This window comes from Bos taurus, chromosome 11 (genome assembly GCF_002263795.3).
Source record: "Bos taurus isolate L1 Dominette 01449 registration number 42190680 breed Hereford chromosome 11, ARS-UCD2.0, whole genome shotgun sequence".
In the NCBI taxonomy this organism is placed as follows: Eukaryota; Metazoa; Chordata; class Mammalia; order Artiodactyla; family Bovidae; genus Bos; species Bos taurus.
This window is the reverse complement of record NC_037338.1, coordinates 36980317-36999722: the sequence shown is the minus strand read 5'-3', so window position 1 is coordinate 36999722 and position 19406 is coordinate 36980317. Positions and strand designations below refer to the sequence as shown.

General features: G+C 40.5%; 1 protein-coding gene and 1 long non-coding RNA gene across 6 annotated transcripts in view; one reads left to right on the top strand and one right to left on the bottom strand.

Moving 5' to 3' along the window:
* Positions 1-6643, top strand: part of LOC132346574 (uncharacterized) — a 32397-nt gene extending 25754 nt beyond the window's left edge. Inside the window, exons 3-4 of the long non-coding RNA XR_009496424.1 lie at positions 4448-4504; positions 6441-6643. This is a non-coding gene — a long non-coding RNA (uncharacterized lncRNA). The remainder of the gene's footprint in view (positions 1-4447; positions 4505-6440) is intronic.
* ACYP2 (acylphosphatase 2) overlaps positions 1-19406 on the bottom strand; it is a 179247-nt gene that overhangs the window by 10730 nt on the left and 149111 nt on the right. The window lies entirely within an intron of this gene.

Sequence of the window (19406 nt, the reverse complement as noted above, 5' to 3'; positions counted from 1 at the left end):
CTTGTTCTTGGTGGAGCTTCTTCTTAGCTGCAGTGGGAGATGGCATGTCACTCAACCTCCTCATTTTGAGGAGAGTCTGCAAGAACTACCCAATATGAGCTATGCCCAGGACACTGAGAACCAGCCAGCTGAATCAAGGGCCTAGATGCAGAGAAGGCAAGAGTGAAGGCATGATCGAAACCTCCAGTTTTTCTGCCACACCACAGTTTCCAGGTCCACAAAGTGATAGGTGTGCTCATGTGTTTCATTTAGTGGCAAGAAAATCATTGCTGGAGCACAGTGGTGATGGAGTGGACTTTAGGATCATTCTGCTTGGATGTGAATCCATCTACCATTTCCCAGCTGGTCATCCTGGGTAGGTTTCTTAAACTCTCAGTGCTTCATCTGTGAAAAGGAGAGCATGTAGCCTACCTCAGAGAACCGTTGTGAAGGTTAAACAAGAGAATCTGTGTAAATCGTTTGAAAGGCTATCTAGAGAATACTCTTCCCTGGTGACTCACTGGTAAAAAAATCTACCTGAAATGTGGGAGACGTGGGTTTGATCTCTAGGTTGGGAAGATGCCCTGGAGGAGGAAATGGCAACCCATTCAGGTATTCTTACTTGGAAAATTCCATGGATAGCGAACCCTGGCGGGGCTACAACCCATGGGGTCACAAAAGAATCAGACATGACAGCAACTAAAGAACAAACGACAACAGAAGCACTTAATAACTTTTAGCTATTGTATCAGTCAGGTAATGAAAACCACCTTAGCTAGTTTACATGGAGTTTAATATAGGGAATTAACTCCTTACAAAACCACTGAAGGGCTAGAAGAACAGATCTAAATGGGCCTGTTGGAGCAACTCATAGAATTGGCTGCTAAAGTATAAGCTGTTAAAACTGTGATTCTCATGCAAATACAATATGATGTGTCAAAGATTTCTATTCAATACATTAATGAGGGAACCTGGAAGATTCTGATTCAAAGGAGAATTTACATTTACAATACACATACATGTATATATTCATGCATACAATCAGGAATGCTGAATGTAACTTGCTAATAGATGCAGAACTTGTTAAAATTATACAAGGTGGCACTGTCCAACAGCTTCGTAATGTGAGCCTCATGTATAATTAAACATGTTCTAGGATCCACGTTAAAAGTAAAATAGGTGAAATTAATTTTAGCAATGTTTTATTTAGTCCAGTATATCCAAAATAAAGAGATATAATCTATATAAGTAATAAATGAACAAGCTATTTTACATACTTTTATGTCAAGTCTTTGAAATCTATTTTACATTTACAATTCATCTCAATGCCACATTAAAGTGCTCAACAGCCACATGTGGCTAGTGGTTTCTGTATTAGTGTAGTCCTAGAGGCTTTCCAGGGGGCTCAACGGTAAAGAGTCCACCTGTCAATGCAGGGGACTTAAGAAATGCAAATTTGATCCCTGAGTTGGGAGGATCCTTCTGGAGGAGGGCATGGCAACCCACTCCAGTATTCTTTCCTGGGAAATCCCATGGACAGAGGAGTCTGGTGGGCTACAGTTTATGGGATCACAAAGAGCTGGACACAACTGAGTGAGTATGCAGGCACTGCTGATATTCAGTTAACAAGAACTTCATGTACCCTACACTATGGGGTACAAAAGATTAGAAATATATATATTTGTTTCCCTTGTCCTGTATGATAACAGTTTTGTAAACTCTCTCTGACCCGGAGTTCTTCTTAACACTAGAACAGAATCCCAAGGAAAACCTTGACGGGCCAAGTGGCCCGTCAGAAGCAGATAGAGGACAGGTAGAAAGAGTTACCAAAGAAGAGGGAGATAACCATGAAGTGTGGTGGTAGTTTAGGGAACTGTTGACCGAAACCTCCTGCCTTGGCCAGGCATGATGAACTGTCTCCTGATAGGAGGTCCCAATAAGGAACATGGTGGTAGAGAAGGATGCCAGCCCATAATATATCCTACCAAATTCCCAGAATCCTTCACACCAGAACCCATCTTGGCTGAGATATGTGGATGCCACCAGGAAGGACCCTGAGTCAGACCAATACTGGGCCAAGCAAGATGACTGGCCAGAGACAACCTGCGAACTAACTCCATTACCATAAATCCTGAGCTAGGTGGCTGAGCAGGACTCCTGACTTCCTTTACCTTGTTGTTCTCTGCCCAGATGCCCCTTTCCAATAAAGTCTTTTGCTTTGTCAGCACATGTGTCTCCTCGGACAGTTCATTTCCAAGTGTTAGACAAGAGCCCACTCTTGGACCCTGAAAGGGTTCCACTTCCTGCAATATTGGAAAAGCTAAGTATACAGAATATTTTTAAGGAGAGAGATGTCAACTTCCAAATGCTCCTGAGACCCAAGTGAAAGATGAACTGAAGGATACCTTGCAGACCTCTCCAGGATCAGCTTCAGTCATGTGGTGGTGTAGAATCCTGATGAGAGTGGATTTAGGAGTGAGGGGGAAGTGAAGAAATGAAGATGGCAAGAACAGATCAGTCTCTAGAGCTGTCAGATTATGGAGAAGAAGAGAGACACAACAGCTTCACACAATGTTAAGGTTCTGTTCTTGGCAAGCCAAGCCTGCCTCTTCTCTGAAGTCAGTGTTTTCCGATATTTACAAGCATCTTGCCTCAGAACAATAGTCGAGGAGTGCTTTAAGGACACACAGTCTAGGATGTTTTCTATTCCGGATGTGTTCAAATCTACTCCTACATGGAGCCAAATTAGAAGGGAGTTGGCCAGACTCGCCTGTATTCCACCCCCCCACCCCTCACCCTGACCTCTCCACTCCCCCAAAATGCTCACAAGCAAATTGAGTTGTTGGGGCGATGCCATTGGCTGATAGGCTGATAGTTTAGAGCCAAACTGTGACCCACCCAGCGCAGAGCCCATTATTTCAGACATTTTTAAAAGCTTTGTTGCTGGCTCTGTTTTATGTCCCCACCCTTGTTTTTTATCCTTTCTCACTTGTAAATGTGCACTGTCTTGTTATAGTTTTACATAGCCTTACAAATCACTTCGAGTTGTATTGGGAACAAAGTGAAGTATTAATATAAACACACAAAGCTGTGAGGGTTGTGTTATGTTTTTTTCTTTTTCTCCTTGATGCTGTTCCCTTGATTTTTATGAAGGAAATCTTTGGAAGGGGGTGTGGAGATTTATTTACAGAGTTTTACTTTACAACTAACTTTGCTAGATATGTTTTCCATTACAGTGAGACACACATCGTTCTGAGGTCATAAAAACATATATCTACAGGGCAGCCTTCTCCGAAGCTGCCCTCCTGACCCTGGCCTTGAAATTGGGACTGTGGGGGGCAGGGGAGGGCGGAGGGGGGTTCTGGTGCTGCGGTCCTCCACCTCCAGGGAAAGTAGGGCTGATGGAGATTAGAGAATGTCTGGTATTAGAATTAGAATGCAGTTTAATTAATTACATTTCTCTCTTTTGAACTGAAGGGCTTCCCTGGTGGCTCAGATGGTAAAAAATCTGCCTGAAATGTGAGAGACCCAGGTTCAATCCCTGGGTCAGGAAGATGCCCTGGAGTAGAAAATGGCAACCCACTCCAGTATGCTTGCCTGGAGAATCCCATGGACAGTGAATCCTGGTGGGCTATAGTCCACGGGGTCACAAAGAGTCAGACACAACTGAGCGACTTAGCACTTCACTTTCTTTTGAACTGAAAGCGACGTACATAGTAAGCAGCTGTCATATTTCGTTTTCCAAGTGACTTTTAGATGAGGCTATTCAAAGTAGGCATATAAATCCAAGCTCAGAGTGGGATGTTTGCATTTGAATAGCATTAAAAGTTTCTGAGGTCTCAGAAGTTAGAAGCCAGAAGATGGGTCCTGCTGTGAAGGAAACCAGACTCCTTGACACTGGGTCTAGAAAGCACTATTTATCCTGGCAGTCAGCCAGGTGAGGACTCAGGTTTGGGAGCCTCTTCTCTTCACACACTATTTCCTGCTACAGCTAAACCTACATCAAAGACAGCAGCTAGCTTCCTGTAGACTCCTATGAGGCATCATTACATTGGTGGAGACGCCAGTGGTCTTCAGTGGTCTAGGAAATTGATCTTAAAAGCTTTCTCTGAAATGATCAAGTTCAGGGGAACAAATGCATAGTAACCAAATTCATAGGTCAATTTATAAAAATGTAATACCATGTATTCATTTATATTGGGTGCTCTATTTGTCAAATATATCATCTTATCTATACAAGAATTTTCCATTTGGGGAAGCACACTAATGAGATAGAATTACAATAGATTGTTCTTTCTCCAGTTTAGGTGTATTTTGGCCTAGGAAACATATGTTAAAACCTTCTTCCCTAGAAAACACTGAAATGGAAATATTGATCACCTTTTAAAGAACTCTGTACCACCCACTGCTTTTCTCTTAATACCTCATTGCCTCACACAGGTTAATGAGACTGTGGTTTTCTTTACAGTTCCTTTGTTCCTGAGGACACTCTCTCTTCACTTGGACTATACGGAAGCATATCCTAGTAAGTCCTTGTTTCTAGGGCGGAGACAAGAAAAACCTACCACTTACTGTCCCGTGTTTACAAACCCCATCTTAAGGCAGTTCGCTTGGAGAAAGAGGTGATTTGTTCCAATTTTGGAAGGCAAAAGATTTCCTAGATTTAAGAAGGGTAAAGGAAGTGAAGGCCTTTCTAGCCAGTGGCTGCTGGAGTTGTAGGTCCTCGCCACAGAGAGAATTAGCCAGAAAAGGAATGTGCTGAAGGCTCATAATATTCTCCATGGTGATCAACCAATAATAATCGCATAGCAATGTATAGCCAATGTTCTAATTAGGGAATGTTCTCATTACTACAGTGGCTTCCTCGATGAGTCAGCAGTAAAGACTCTGCTGCAGTGCAGGAGACACAAGAGACACAGATTTGATCCCTAGGTGCAGGAAGATCCCCTGGAGGAGGAAATGGCAACCCACTCCAGTATTCTTGCCAGAATCCCAAAGACAGAAGGAGCCTGGTGGGCTATAGTTAATAGGGTTGCAAAGAGTCAGATACACAGCACTTTTTAGTATAGTTGCTACCCTCAAGCCTAGAGACTTAAAAGAATATCCTGCTTACAAGTCTACAGTGTGGATGGAATTTAGCAGGGAGAACTCATTTCTGCCATGCCTGTTGTAGAGGGTGGCTCAAAGCCTGAGGACTGGGATAACTGGATGGCTTACTCACTCACAGGTGTGGCATGGCATCCTGAGAGAACTCAGTCACCTGGGGTTTGGCACAGCTGAGGCTCCTTAGGCATCTCTCTCCATGCCTGTGTGCCCTTCCCAGAATGGTGCTTCAGGGTAGCTACACTCCTTAAACATCTGTCAGCTTCAGGGGTCCAAAGGCACAGCGTCCAAGAGAACGAGCCAGCAGGCGCAAGAGGATTGTTTATTCTAACCCAGACTTACTCCTTGGAAGGAAAGTTATGACCAACCTAGATAGTATATTCAAAAGCAGAGACATTACTTTGCCAACAAAGGTCCATCTAGTCAAGGCTATGGTTTTTCCAGTAGTCATGTATGGATGTGAGAGTTGGACTGCGAAGAAAGCTGAGCGCTGAAGAATTGATGCTTTTGAACTGTGGTTTTGGAGAAGACTCTTGCGAGTCCCTTGGACTGCAAGGAGATCCAACCAGTCCATTCTAGAGATCAGTCCTGGGTGTTCTTTGGAAGGAATGATGCTAAAGCTGAAACTCCAGTACTTTGGCCACCTCATATGAAGAGTTGACTCATTGAAAAAGACTCTGATGCTGGGAGGGATTGGGGGCAGGAGGAGAAGGGGACGACAGAGGATGAGATGGCTGGATGGCATCACCGACTAAATGGACATGAGTCTGGGTGAACTCCAGGAGTTGGTGATGGATAGGGAGGCGTGGTGTGCTGCAATTCATGGGGTCGCAAAGAGTTGGACATGACTGAGTGACTGAACTGAACTGAACCCAGACTTGGAGGACTCTAGGGGAAGCTCCACTGCATTCTATTAGAATCCAGTCACTAAAGCCAGTCTCTCTTCAGGGTAGAGGGGAATGAGATCCCACTTTTAGTGAGAGGAATGTCAAAGAATTTGTGGACTTGTTTTAAAATTACCACAATATGTAGGTGAAGAATTATAGGAAAATACACCATCTATTTATTTACACATTCATTCAACAAATACTTATTGACTATTACCATACACTAAGTGGAGAAGGAAATGGCAACCCACTCCAGTAATCTTGCCTGGAGAATTCCAGGGACAGAGGAGCCTGGCGGGCTTGAGTCCATGGGGTTGCAAAGAGTTAGACACGATTGAGCGACTAATACACACAAACACACACACTAAGCATTGTTTTTTAACATTTAAAAAATATTTTAGATATTCTAGCTCGAGACAGCTCCCATTTGGACATGATTTTATGCATTGAGAAGCTTTTATTTTATTTTAGGCCTAAAGGACTCAAACCAGCATAAAGTATCAGATGATAACGAATCATACATTTCAAGAGGAGTATCATCTGAATAGCACAAGCAAGTTTTTATTGGAACTCATTAAAAGCCTGAGCTAACTGGTATAAATCCTAATTGATAAACAGACTCTAGAAAAGGTATTTGTGGAGCAAATTTGTATAAAAGCAAATCATCTTTCCTACCAGCTTTATACTTGTAGTTATTGACAGAAGAAGAGTTTTCCTTTACTTCCAAAATATTTCCAGTTGGCTGTGTGTGAATGGATTGGTTGGATAGACAAAGGGTTATCAGAGACCTCCAAATCCAAAGCATATTTTTTTTCCCTCAAAATATTTTCAGTTGGCATTTATCCTCTCCATCTTGGCTTCTAGAACATCATCTTTTGTCTTCCTTCTACCTCTCCAGGGGATCCTTCTCAGTGGGTGTTCTCTTACTTTGTTCAGTCCTTACTTGGTGATCTCTAGTTTTCTGCTCTTAGTCCTCTCCTCTCCTAATCTCCATCTACTCTTTGAATGAGTTCATCCTAGATTTAGCACAAAAGCTCCAGATTCATATAATCCACTGTCTATTCAGTCTCCACACTTGATTGCACCACACCCACCTCCACTTATGCCCTGTATCCCCTTCCCACCCATACCTCTCTCATCCAGTGTGCTCGTCCTCCTCATTCTGAACTTGGACAGAATCTAGAGTTCTAGATGCTCAACATCCATGCACAGTCGACCATAATGTCCCATTGAGTCTAACAGTCTTTCATCTCTTCCATCCTTATTGCTTTTGGTCTACCTCAGGCCCTTTTCCATTTGTCAGGAATATAGGTCAAGGTCAGCTCTGAGGTTTAGGGCCTTTATTTGAAAAATATTTGAGATTTTTGCCTTCTATCAATAGTATTTCACTCTGAACACCTCCAGTTGATGGGTCTCAGTGATTGGGTGTGGGGGTGGGGGTCCTTTGTCAGGAAGAGAAAATTACAGATCATAATGTTTGCATTTTATCTTCACAATAGTTGAAGTTTATCTTAAAACAGCCATGGAAGAAGATGAAGTGACAAAATGAAAAGCCCTGAGCACATGGTTATTAGATATCCGTTGTGTGATCCGGCTACAGAGACAAATGCAGCATGATCCCTGCCCCCAGTGGACTCACAGTCTAGTGGGAGAAGCAAACGATTACAATTCAGGATGATAAATGCAATGATGGAGGAATGTGTGAGGTGTTGTTTAAGGAGAGTTTTCATTGTCTTCATTATCATAAACCTGAAAGGCAGTGGAGGAGGGAGTGATACCCTAAGAAGATAAATGGGGCTTCCAGAAGATGTAAAACTGCTCCCTCTTACCAAAATCATGACAGCTCTGGATCCTGACATTGGGAATTTGAGGAATTCTGCCAGCTGTTCTCTCAAGTTACTCAACCTATTTCATTCCCAATCTCCACATCTCTAAAATGAAAAGGTTGGTTTAAATCAGAGGTTGGCAAACTTTCTCTATAAAGGGCCAGATAGTAAATGCTTCAGGATTTGTGGTCAGTATAGTCTGTCATAACTATTCAGCTCTGCTCTTGTAGTGCAAAACCAGGCACAGACAATATGTAAACAGATGGACCTGGCTGTAATTACAGTACAACTCTTAATTACAAAAATGGGCAGTGGGCTGTATTTGGCCCATGGGATGTAGTTTGCCAATGCCTGGTCTAAATGATCTCTAGGATGCCTTCCAGACTTAAATCCATTGGTTCATGAAAAGGCAGTTCTCAAATACCTGACATACTTTATGTTGTTTTTTTAATTTATTTTTGTTGTTGGTTAGTTGTTGACTGGTTAGCTCAGTAAAGATGAACATGGGATTTAAAATTTAAGGTTTGGAGTTTGAGTCAGTGTGGGTCAGTTAGCTTCATCTCTGTTCCATGACCACAAACCACACCACAGACTTCAACACATCCATGCTTCTGCTTGGAGCTAGGTAATGGTGCATGCCTGGACACGTGCCATCCTTTCCTACTTCTAACACAGCTCCTGCACTTGCTCCCCTAATGATGGTGCAGCACATCCTTTTTACATATATCCCAACATCATGGAATTGTTTTCAAAAGAGCATCGTATTTTTAAGGAAATTTGTCAATTTAATAGCAAGTGTTAGGGAATCCCTATGAACGGAAAAGCCTAGGAGGCTGCAGTCCATGGGGTCACAAAGAGTTGGGAACACATTGGGAAATCTATAGGTAAACAGAAATGTCTCATCACCTTTTAATAAACCAAATGGGTTTTTATGGCTACTAAGCAAAAGAATCCTACAAAAGCATGCTGCTGTGCTTATAAGCAAAAGCAGAATCAAAAAACCACATAACGCAAATGCCAACAATTCTCCCCACTTTCCCTGTAGTTGACATTGTTCGTCAGTCCTAGCACTTTTCCAGACAGATCCTGGATGTGCTCTCGGTATCCCTCCAAGCATACTGAACCAGGAAGCTACACTGAGTTGACCGGCATTCCTGTGCTAGATTAAAACTATTGTCCTATGCAACAAAAGTTACTATGCCTTATTTTTCCCATCACTTTCCGTCCCTACCACCAAGTTGCTGCTGCTGCTAAGTTGCTTCAGTCGTGTCCGACTCTCTGTAACCCCATAGACAGCAGCCCACCAGGCTCCTCTGTCCCTGGGATTCTCCAGGCAAGGATACTGGAGTGGGTTGCCATTTTCTCCTCCAACCACCAAGTTACTCTTATTTTAAAAGATATATTGAGACATATAACACTGGATGCAGCAGCTATAAAATTCATCTGTACAAAAATGAATATAAATCTCATCTAGATGGGAACATATATCAGTAAACTTTCATAGAGAAAAATGGCATTGTTTATTAAAAGCCTACATACTAGGTGGGTACTTGGGGCTTCATTATTCTACTTTTGGGTAGGTTTGAAGCCTCTATTAAAAAGTCTTGGGAGAACAAGATGGCGGAGGAGTAGGTGGATGTGGAGTACATCTCTCTCCATGGATACATCAGGAATATACCTTCAGACACAGAAGTATATGCAGAACACCAGCTGAGAGTGGACAGGAGTACCTGACCAGAGGAAAAGAATATACAGAACCACACAAAACTCAGTAGGACAAAGGAACTAGGGGGAAAAACAGGAGTGTTTGTAGGAGTGGACCTGCCCTTGGTGGGTCGGGGAACTGAAGCAGGGGTCTGATCCCCACACTGGGGCAATTGTCTGAGTCAGAGGAGAAACATTTAAGGCTGAGAGTGAAACAGCTGATCTGTGCAGCCTAAATGGAATGAGGATCAGAGGGTCCTTGCTGCAGCCATACATACCCTGGACAGGGACGAGGGTCCCTGGAAGGCATAGTGGGCTGGGAGCTGAAGTTTGGGGAGTGTGGAGCAATTCCAGGGTGAGGGCTGCTGTTGACTCCAGAGAAATGGATCGAGCGAAGTGAGGGAGGTGATTGTGGTGGGAAATGCCTGTTGAGATGCCTGTGGAGAAAGCCAGGTAGCCATGGAAGCAAGGTGATACTGCTCAGTCAGGTGTAGGGGGTGGAGCCATCACCATAGCCTCTCTCTCCCCACACATCAGCATCAGCAGCTGAACAATAGAGAGGCTGGCCCATCAAACGCCTGATGCATTGAACTACAGAGGAGGACCCCACCCAGGGTGCCCCTTTAAGTGCCTGACGCATAGATCTACAGAGTAGGACTCCAGCCAGGGGGGCCCCTCTATGTGCCTGACACACTGAACAACAGGGAAGGACCCCAGGCAAGGCAAGGCAAAGTTGCTCAGTCGTGTCCGACTCTTTGCGACCCCATGGACTGTAGCCCACCAGGCTCCTCCATCCATGGAATTTTCTAGGCAAGAGTACTGGAGTGGGTTGCCATTTCCTTTTCCAGGGGATCTTCTCGACCCGGGGATCGAACCCGGGTCTCCCACATTGAAGCCAGACGCTTTACCGTCTGAGCCACCAGGGAATCCCCGGCAAGAGAGCCCTCTAACTGCCTGAATGGGTGAAGCTACGGAGAAAGACTGGCCAAAGAGGCCTTCTGATCGCCAGCTACAAGAGGCTAGAAAAAGACTCTGATAGGGCCAAAACTCCTGTGGTGGAAGCAGTCCCTGTCCCTGCACACCTGGTGCAGCCAGGGTCCCTGTAAGCCAAGCAGCTGCACCACCTTCACGATCAGCTCTCACTGGGGCAGAGCTGCCACAGGCAAAAAGTCTTACATCTATGTATGCAGGGTCGCTTCAGTAGTGTCAGACTCTTTGCGACCCTGTAGACTGTGGCCTTCGAGGGAACTTTGTCAGGGAGGGGGGTTCTCCAGGCAAGAATACTGGAGCGTATTGGCCAACACTAGTTGCTGTTTCCTTCTGCTGCTGCTGCTAAGTCGCTTCAGTCGTCTCTGACTCTGTGTGACCCCATAGATGGCAGTCCACCAGGCTCCCCCGTCCCTGGGATTCTCCAGGCAAGAACACTGGAGTGGGTTGCCATTTCCTTCTCCAATGCGTGAAAGTGAAAAGTGAAAGTGAAGTCGCTCAGTCGTGTCCAACTCTTCGCGACCCCATTGACTGCAGCCTACCAGGATCCTCTGTCAATGGGATTTTCCAGGCAAGAGTACTGGAGTGGGGTGCCATCGCCTTCTCCCGCTGTTTCCTTCTAGAGCACTGTATTTCCTGGTGCCCTAGTCGCCAACTCCCTGAGTACCTGGTGCTGCCAAAACCCCTGTGACCCAAGCAGCTGCACCACCTCCACACCTGGCCCTCACAGGGGCAAACCCAAGTCCTCCAGGGCAGCCTCAGAAGCAAACCCCAGTGGATGACCCATATGCAGAGGTGGAAATAAAAACACAATTGAAACCCAGGGGCAGTGTAACTAAGCAAGAAGATCCAAAATCTTCCACATGATCAACTAGGCAGACTCTGTGTCTATGGAATATATAAAAGGTCATTGAGAGCTCCCACAAAAGAAAACACACTAGTTTTGATAGCTGTGGACATTGGAGGCAAGAACACACAGGAGTAGGACCAGATTAGAATCTGAGCTGCCCCCATAGCAGGTCCAGAGATCAGCACAGTGTTGGAGGGCATCCTAGGGAGGTGAAGTGGACTATGACTCCCAGCAAGGGAAAGGACTCTGATAGCAGTGACTCAAGAAAAACATTTATTATTCTTATGTCTTGACTTGCTCTGTAGATTCTTTTGGATTTTTTTTCCCTCCCCCACCCCCGCCCCCTGCCCTGTTGTAGTTGTCAGTTTTATTGGCACTATGAAATCTAATTAAGCTTTTGAGCTTTCTTTTTTTTTTCTGTCATATTTTTTACTGCTGTTATAAACCTCTGCCTCTACCTTGGGCCTTTGCAATTCTGTGGAGTTTTGCTTTTTATTTCTCTTTTTTTAATTTTAATTTTTTAAACCTATTATTATTTTTTCTACATTTATTCCTTTGTTTGCTTTTCCTACTATATGTTTCCCTTTGCAGTTAATCTTTAATGTATATAAATCTTTATCTACCTCTATTTAACTTTGCATATCTATTCTCTTTCTTTCCTTTCCTCTCAACGTATTTGTTAGTTTTGCCTTCATTGTTTTATTCCCCACTTTGCACCGTGCTCCAGTTTTGTTTTCCAGTTTGTGTTTTAGTTAGTTTTGTTCTGATAGATGTAATTTTTGGTTTCCTTTGTTTGCCAGGTCAGTCTGTTGTACTTTATTTTTGTTAGACTGTTTCGATTTTGCTTATGGGTGTATTTGTGTATATTCGGTCACACTTTTTATTGTTGTTACAAACCTCTGCCTCTGTGTTGGGCTTTTGCAATTCTGTGGCATTTTCCTGGTTTTTTTTTTTTTTTTTCTTTCTTTCTCTTCCATTTCTTTTTCCTTTTTTATAATTTTAATTTATAATTTTGTTAAACCTATTGTATTTTTTCTACATTTATTCCTTTGTTTGCCTTTCCTACGGTTCTTTTCCCCTTGCAGTTAATCTTTAATGTATATAAATCTTCCTCTACCTCTATTTAAATTTGCATATCTATTCTTTCTTTCTTTTCCTCTCAACATTTTGTTAGCTTTATTTTCATTGCTTTATTCCCCAATTGGCACCTTGCTCCAGTTTTGTTTCCCAGTTTGTGCTTTGGTTAGTTTTGTTCTGGTAGATATAATTTTTGGTTTCCTTTGTTCACCGGTTGATCTATTGTGCTCTATTTTTGCTGGACTGTTTTGATTTTGCTTATGGGTGTATATGAATATGTGTATATTCAGTCACACTTTTTGTTGTTGCTGTAAATCTCTGCCTCTGCATTGGGCTTTTGCAGTTCCGTGTTGTTTTCCTTTTTTCTTTCTTCCATTTTTTTGTCTTTTTTTATAATTTTAATTTGTTAAAAAACCTATTATATTTTTTCTACATTTATTCTATTTATCTATTTATTCCTTTGTTTGCCTTTCCTATTGTTCTTTTCCCCTTGCAGTTAATCTTTAATATATATAAATCTTCATCTACCTCTATTTAAATTTGCATATCTATTCTTTCTTTTCTTTCCTCTTAACATATTTGTTAGTTTTTTTTTTCATTGCTTTATTCCCCACTTGGCACCTTGCTTTAGTTTTGTTTTCCAGATTATGCTTTAGTTAGTTTTGTTCTTAACTGGTAAATATAATCTTTGATTTACTTTGTTTGCCGGGTCAATCTACTTTGTACTTTATTTTGTTGGACTGTTTTCCCTTTGCTCATGGGTATATATGTATATGTGTATATTCCATTATCTTAAATATTATTTGCCTGATTCTGTAACTGCCATTTGTTTCTTGTTTTTGGATATTTGTTTTAATCTCACTTAATGCCATAACAAACCACTTGTGGAATCCTCGTTCCTGACCAGAGATCAAGCACTGAGCCTTTGGAGTGGGAGCACTGACCCCAAGACCCTAGACGACCAGAGAACTAACTTGAGGGGGTATCAAATAGTGAGAACTCACACAAAGGAAACTACTTGCATACAAGACCTGGCATCACCCAACCACCAGTGGCACCCTGTGCAGGATGCCTCATCTAAACAACAAACAAAACAAAATACAAACCCAGTCATCAGCAGACAGGATTACCACCTCACTCAGCCTTGCCAATCAGAGGAAAAACAAACAAACAAAAACTCAGCACAAATCTCACCCTATAGGAAGCTTACACAAACCACTGGACCAACCTGAGGAAGGCAGAAACCAAAAGGAAGAAAGAATTCAACCTTGAAGCCTGGGAAAGGGAGACCCCAAACACAATAAGTTAAAAAAAATAATGAAAAGGCAGAGAAGTACTATGCAAATGAAGGAACAAACTAGAAACACAGAAGTCCAAATAAATGAAGAGGAAATAGACAAACTACCTGAAAAAGAATTCAGACTAATGATAGTAATAAAGATGATCAAAAACTTTGAAAACAAAAAGGAGAAAATGCAAGAATCAGTTAACAAAGTCCTAGAAGAATTAAAGAATAAGCATACAGAGACAAACAACACAATTACTGAAATTAAAAATACTCTAGAAGGAATCAACAGCAGAATATCTGAAGTAGAAGAACAAATCAGTGAGCTGGAAAATAAAATGGTGGAAACAACTTCTGAAGAGCAGAATAAAGTAAAAAGAATGAAAAGAACTGAGGATAGTCTCAGAGACCTCTGGTACAATATCAAATGCACCAACATTTGAATAATAGGGGTCCCAAAAGAAGAGAAAAAGAAAGGGTATGAGAAAATTTTTGAAGAGATTATAGTTGAAAATTTTCCCAACATGGAAAAGGAAATAGTCAGTCAAGCCCAAGAGGCATAGAGTCCCATACAGAATAAACCCAAGGAGAAACACACCAAGACACATACTAATCAAACTAACAAAGAGTAAACCACAAAGAAAGAATATTTAAAGCAGCAAGGGAGAAGCAACAAGTACCATACAAGGGAAATCCCATATGCTTAACAGCTGATCTTTCAGCAGAAACTCTGAAGGCCCGAAGGCAATGGCAGGATATATTTAAAGTATTGAAAGGGAAAAATCTACAACCAAGATTATAGCACCCAGCAAGGATCTCATTCAAAATTGATGGAGACATAAAAAGCTTTTCAGACAAGCAAAAGTTAAGAGAATTCAGTACCATCAAACCAGCTTTACAACAAATGTTAAAGGGACTATTATAGTCAAGAAATACAATAGGAGAAAAAAGATCTACAAAATCAACCCCAAACAATTAAGAAAATGGCAATAGGAACATATATATATCAATAATTACTTTAAATGTAAAATGGATTAAATGCTCCAACCAAAAGACACATACTGGCAGAATGGATACAAAAATAAGACCCATATATATGCTGTCTACAAGAAAACCACTTCAGACCTAAAGACACATATAGACTGAAGGTAAGAGGATGGAAAATATATTCCATGCAAATGGAAAGCAAAAGAAAGTTGGAGTAGCAATCCTCATATCAGACAAAATAAACCTTAAAGAAGATTATAAGAGATAAGGAAGGACACTGCATAATGATCAAGGGATCAATCCAAGAGGAAGACATAACAATTATAAATATCTATGCACCCAACATAGGAGCACCTCAATACATAAGACAAACACTAACAGAAGTAAAAGGAGAAATTGACAGGAACACAATAATAGTAGGAGACTTTAACACCCCACTCACACCAATGGACAGATCATCAAAACAGAAAATTAATAAGGAAACACAAGTCTTAAATGATACATTAGATGAGATGGATCTCATTGATATCTTCAGGACATTACATCCAAATGCAGAAAAATACACCTTCTTCTCAAGTGCACATGTAACATTCTCCAGGATAGACCACATCTTGGGTCACAAATCAAACCTCAGTAAATTTAAGAAAATTGAAATTGTATCACGCATCTTCTCCGACCACAACACTATGAGACTAGATATCAATTACAAGAAAAAAACTGAAGAAACATAAACACATGGAGATTAAACAACACATTTCTAAATAACCAACAGGTTACTGAAGAAATCAAAAGGGAAATAAAAAAATTTCTAGAAACAAATGACAATGAAAACACAACTCAAAACCTATGGGATGCAGCAAAAGCAGTTCTAACAGGGAACTTTATAGCAATACAATCCTACTTCAAGAAACAAGAAAAACATCGAATAGACAAAATAACTTTACACCTAAAACAACTAGAAAGAGAAGAACAAAAATCCCCAAAATTAGTATAAGGAAAGAAATCATAAATATCTGAGCAGAAATAAATGAAAAAGAAATCAAAGAAATAATAGTAAAGATTAATGAAACTAAAAGCTGGTTTATCTTTGAGAAGATAAACAAAATTGAGAAGCCTTTAGCCAGACTCATCAAGAAAAAAAGAGAGAAGAATCAAATCAACAAAATTAGAAATGAAAAAGGAGAGGTTACAACAGACAATGCATAAATACAAAGGATTATAAGAGACTATTATGAACAATTATATGGCAATAAAATGGATAACCTGGAAGAAATGGACAGATTCTTAGAAAAGTTCAATCCTCCAAGACTGGAAGAATTTCTCCAGGAAGAAATAGAAATAATGAGTAACACAATTACAAGCACAATTGAAGACATGATCAAAAATTTCCCCCAAAAAACAAAAATCCAGGACCAGATGGCTTCACAGGAGAATTCTATCAAACATTTAGAGAAGAGCTAAAGCCTATCCTAAAAATCCTTCAAAAATTGCAGAGGAAGGAACACTATCAAACTCATTCTACAAGGCCACCATCACCCTGATACCAAAACCAGACGAAGACAACACAAAAAAGAAAACTACAAGCTAATATCACTGATGAACATAGATGCAAAAATGCTCAACAATATTTTAGCAAACAGAATTCAACAACACATCAAAAAGCTCATACACCATGATCAAGTTGGGTTTATTTCAGGAATGCAAGGATTCTTATATATATGCAAATTAATCAATGTGATACACTATATTAACAAATTGAAAGATAGAAACCAAATGATCAGCTCAATAGATGCAGAAAAAGCTTTTGACAAAATTCAGCACCCATTATGATTAAAACTCTTCAAAAAATGGTCATAGAAGGAACCTACCTCAACATAGTAAAGGCTATATATGATAAGTCTATGGCATACATTCTCAATGGTGAAAAACTGAAGCATTACCCCTAATATCAGGAACAAGACAAGGGTGTCCACTTTCACCATTATTATTCAACATAGTTCTGGAAGTCCTAGCTACAGCAATCAGAGAAGAAAATGAAATAAAAGGAATCCTGATTGGAGAAGAAAAAATAAAGCTCTCACTGTTTGCAGATGACATGATACTGTACATAGAAAACCCTAAAGATAGTATCAGAAAATTACTGGAGCCAATCAGTGAATTTAGCAAAGTTGCAGGATACAAATGCAATACACAGAAATCACTTGCATTTCTATATACTCACAATGAAAAATCAGAGAAATTAAGGAATCAATCCCATTCACCATTGCAACAAAAAGAGTTAAATATCTAGGAATAAACTTACCTAAGGAGACAAAAGAACTGTACAGAGAAAATTATAAGACATTAATGAAAGAAATCAAAAACAACATAAACAGATGGAGAGATATTCCATGTTCCTGGGTAGGAAGAATCAATATTGTAAAAATGACTATACCACCAAATGCAATCTGGAGATTCAATGCAATCCCTATCAAATTACCAATGGCATTTTTCACAGAACTAGAACAAAAAATTTCACATTTTATATGGAAACACAAAAGACCCCACACAGCCAAAGCAGTCCTGAGAAAGAAGGATGGAGCTGGAGGAATCAACCTTTCTGACTTCAGATTATACTACAAAGCTACAGTCATCAAGACAGTATGGTACTGGCACCAAAACAGAAATATAGACCAATGGAACAAGGATAGAAAGCCCAGAAATAAACCCATGCACCTATGGGTACCTTATTTTTGACAAAGGAGGCAAGAATATACAATGGGGCAAAGACAGCCTCTTCAATAAATGGTGCTGGGAAAACTGGACAGATATGTGTAAAAGAATGAAATTAGAACACTTTTTAATACCATACACAAAGATAAATTCAAAATGGATTGAAGACCTAATGTAAGACCAGAAACTATAAGACTCTTAAGAGGAAAACACAGGCAGAACACTCGATGGCATAAATCAAAGCAATATCCTCTATGACCCACCTCCTAGAGTAATGGAAATAAAAGCAAAAATAAACAAGTGGGACCTGATTAAATTTAAAAGCTTTTGCACAGCAAAGGAAACTATAAGCAAGGTGAAAAGACAACCCTCAGAATGTGAGAAAATAATAGCAAATGAAACAACTGACAAAGGATTAATTTCCAAAATATTCAAGCAGCTACTATAACTCAATGCCAGAAAAACAAACAACCCAATCAAATAGTGGGGAAAAAGACTTAGACATTTCTCCAAAGAGGACATACAAATGGATAACAAACACATGAAAAGATGCTCAACATCGCTCATTATTAGAGAAATGCAAATCAAAACTATACCAGTCAGAACGGCCATCATCGAAAAGTCTATTAACAGTAAATACTGGAGAGGGTGTGGAGAAAAGGGAACGCTCTTGCACTGTTGGTGGGAATGTAAATTGATACAGCCACTATGGAAGACAATATAGAGATTCCTTAAAAAACTAGGAATAAAACCACCATATGACCCAGCAATCCCACTCCTAGGCATATACCCTGAGGAAACCAAAATTGAAAAAAACACATGTATCCCATTGTTCATTGCAGCACTATTTACAATAGCTAGAACATGGAAGCAACCTAGATGTCCATCAACAGATGAATGGATAAAGAAGTTGTGGTGCATTTACACAATGGAATATTACCCAGCCATAAAAAGGAACGTGTTTGACTCAGTTCTGATGAGGTGGATGAACCCTGGAACCTGTTATACAGAGTAAGTCAGAAAGAGAAAGATAAATAATCGTATTCAAATGCATATATATGGAATCTAGAAAAATGGTACTGAAGAATTTATTTATAGGGCAGAAATGGAGAAACAGACATAGAGAATAGACTTACGGACATGGGGTGAGGGGAGAAGAGGGTGAGATGTATGGAAAGAGAAACATGGAAACTCACATTACCATATGTAAAATAGATAGCCAATAGAAATATGCTGTATGGCTCAGGAAACTCAAATAGGGGCTCTTATCAATCTAGAGGGGTGGGATGGGGCGGGAGATGGGAGGTAGGTTCAAAAGGAAGGGGATATATATATATATATACCTATGGATGATTCATGTTGAGGTTTGACAGAAAACACAACAAAATTCTGCAAAGCAATTCTCCAATAAAAAAATTTTTTTTAAAGTCTTAAGAGTGTCCAATGAAGATAAAACTATTAACAGTAGTTGATAACTGATATTATATATAAGTAGGCTTCCTTGGTGGCTCAGCAGTAAAGAATGCAACTGCCAATGCAGGATACACAGGTTCTATCTCTGGGTTGGGAAGATCCCTTGGAGAAGGAAATGGCAACCAATTCCAGTATTCTTGCCTGGGAAATCCCATGAACAGAGAAGCCTGTTGAGCTACAGTCCATAGGGTCCCAAAGAGTTGGACATGACTTAGCAACTAAACAACAAAAGTTATATAAAAGTATAATCTAAATTAAGTGATAATGTAGAGCTCAAAATTCTCCAAGCCAGGCTTCAGCAATAGGTGAACCGTGAACTCCTAGATGTTCAAGCTGGATTTAGAAAATGTAGAGGAGAGGAACCAGAGATCAAATTACCAATATCCGCTGGATCATGGAAAAAGCAAGAGAGTTCCAGAAAAACATCTACTTCTGCTTTATTGACTATGTCATAAGCCTTTGACTGTGTGGATCACAATAAACTGTGGAAAATTCTGAAGGAGATGGGAACACCAGACCACCTGACCTGCCTCTTG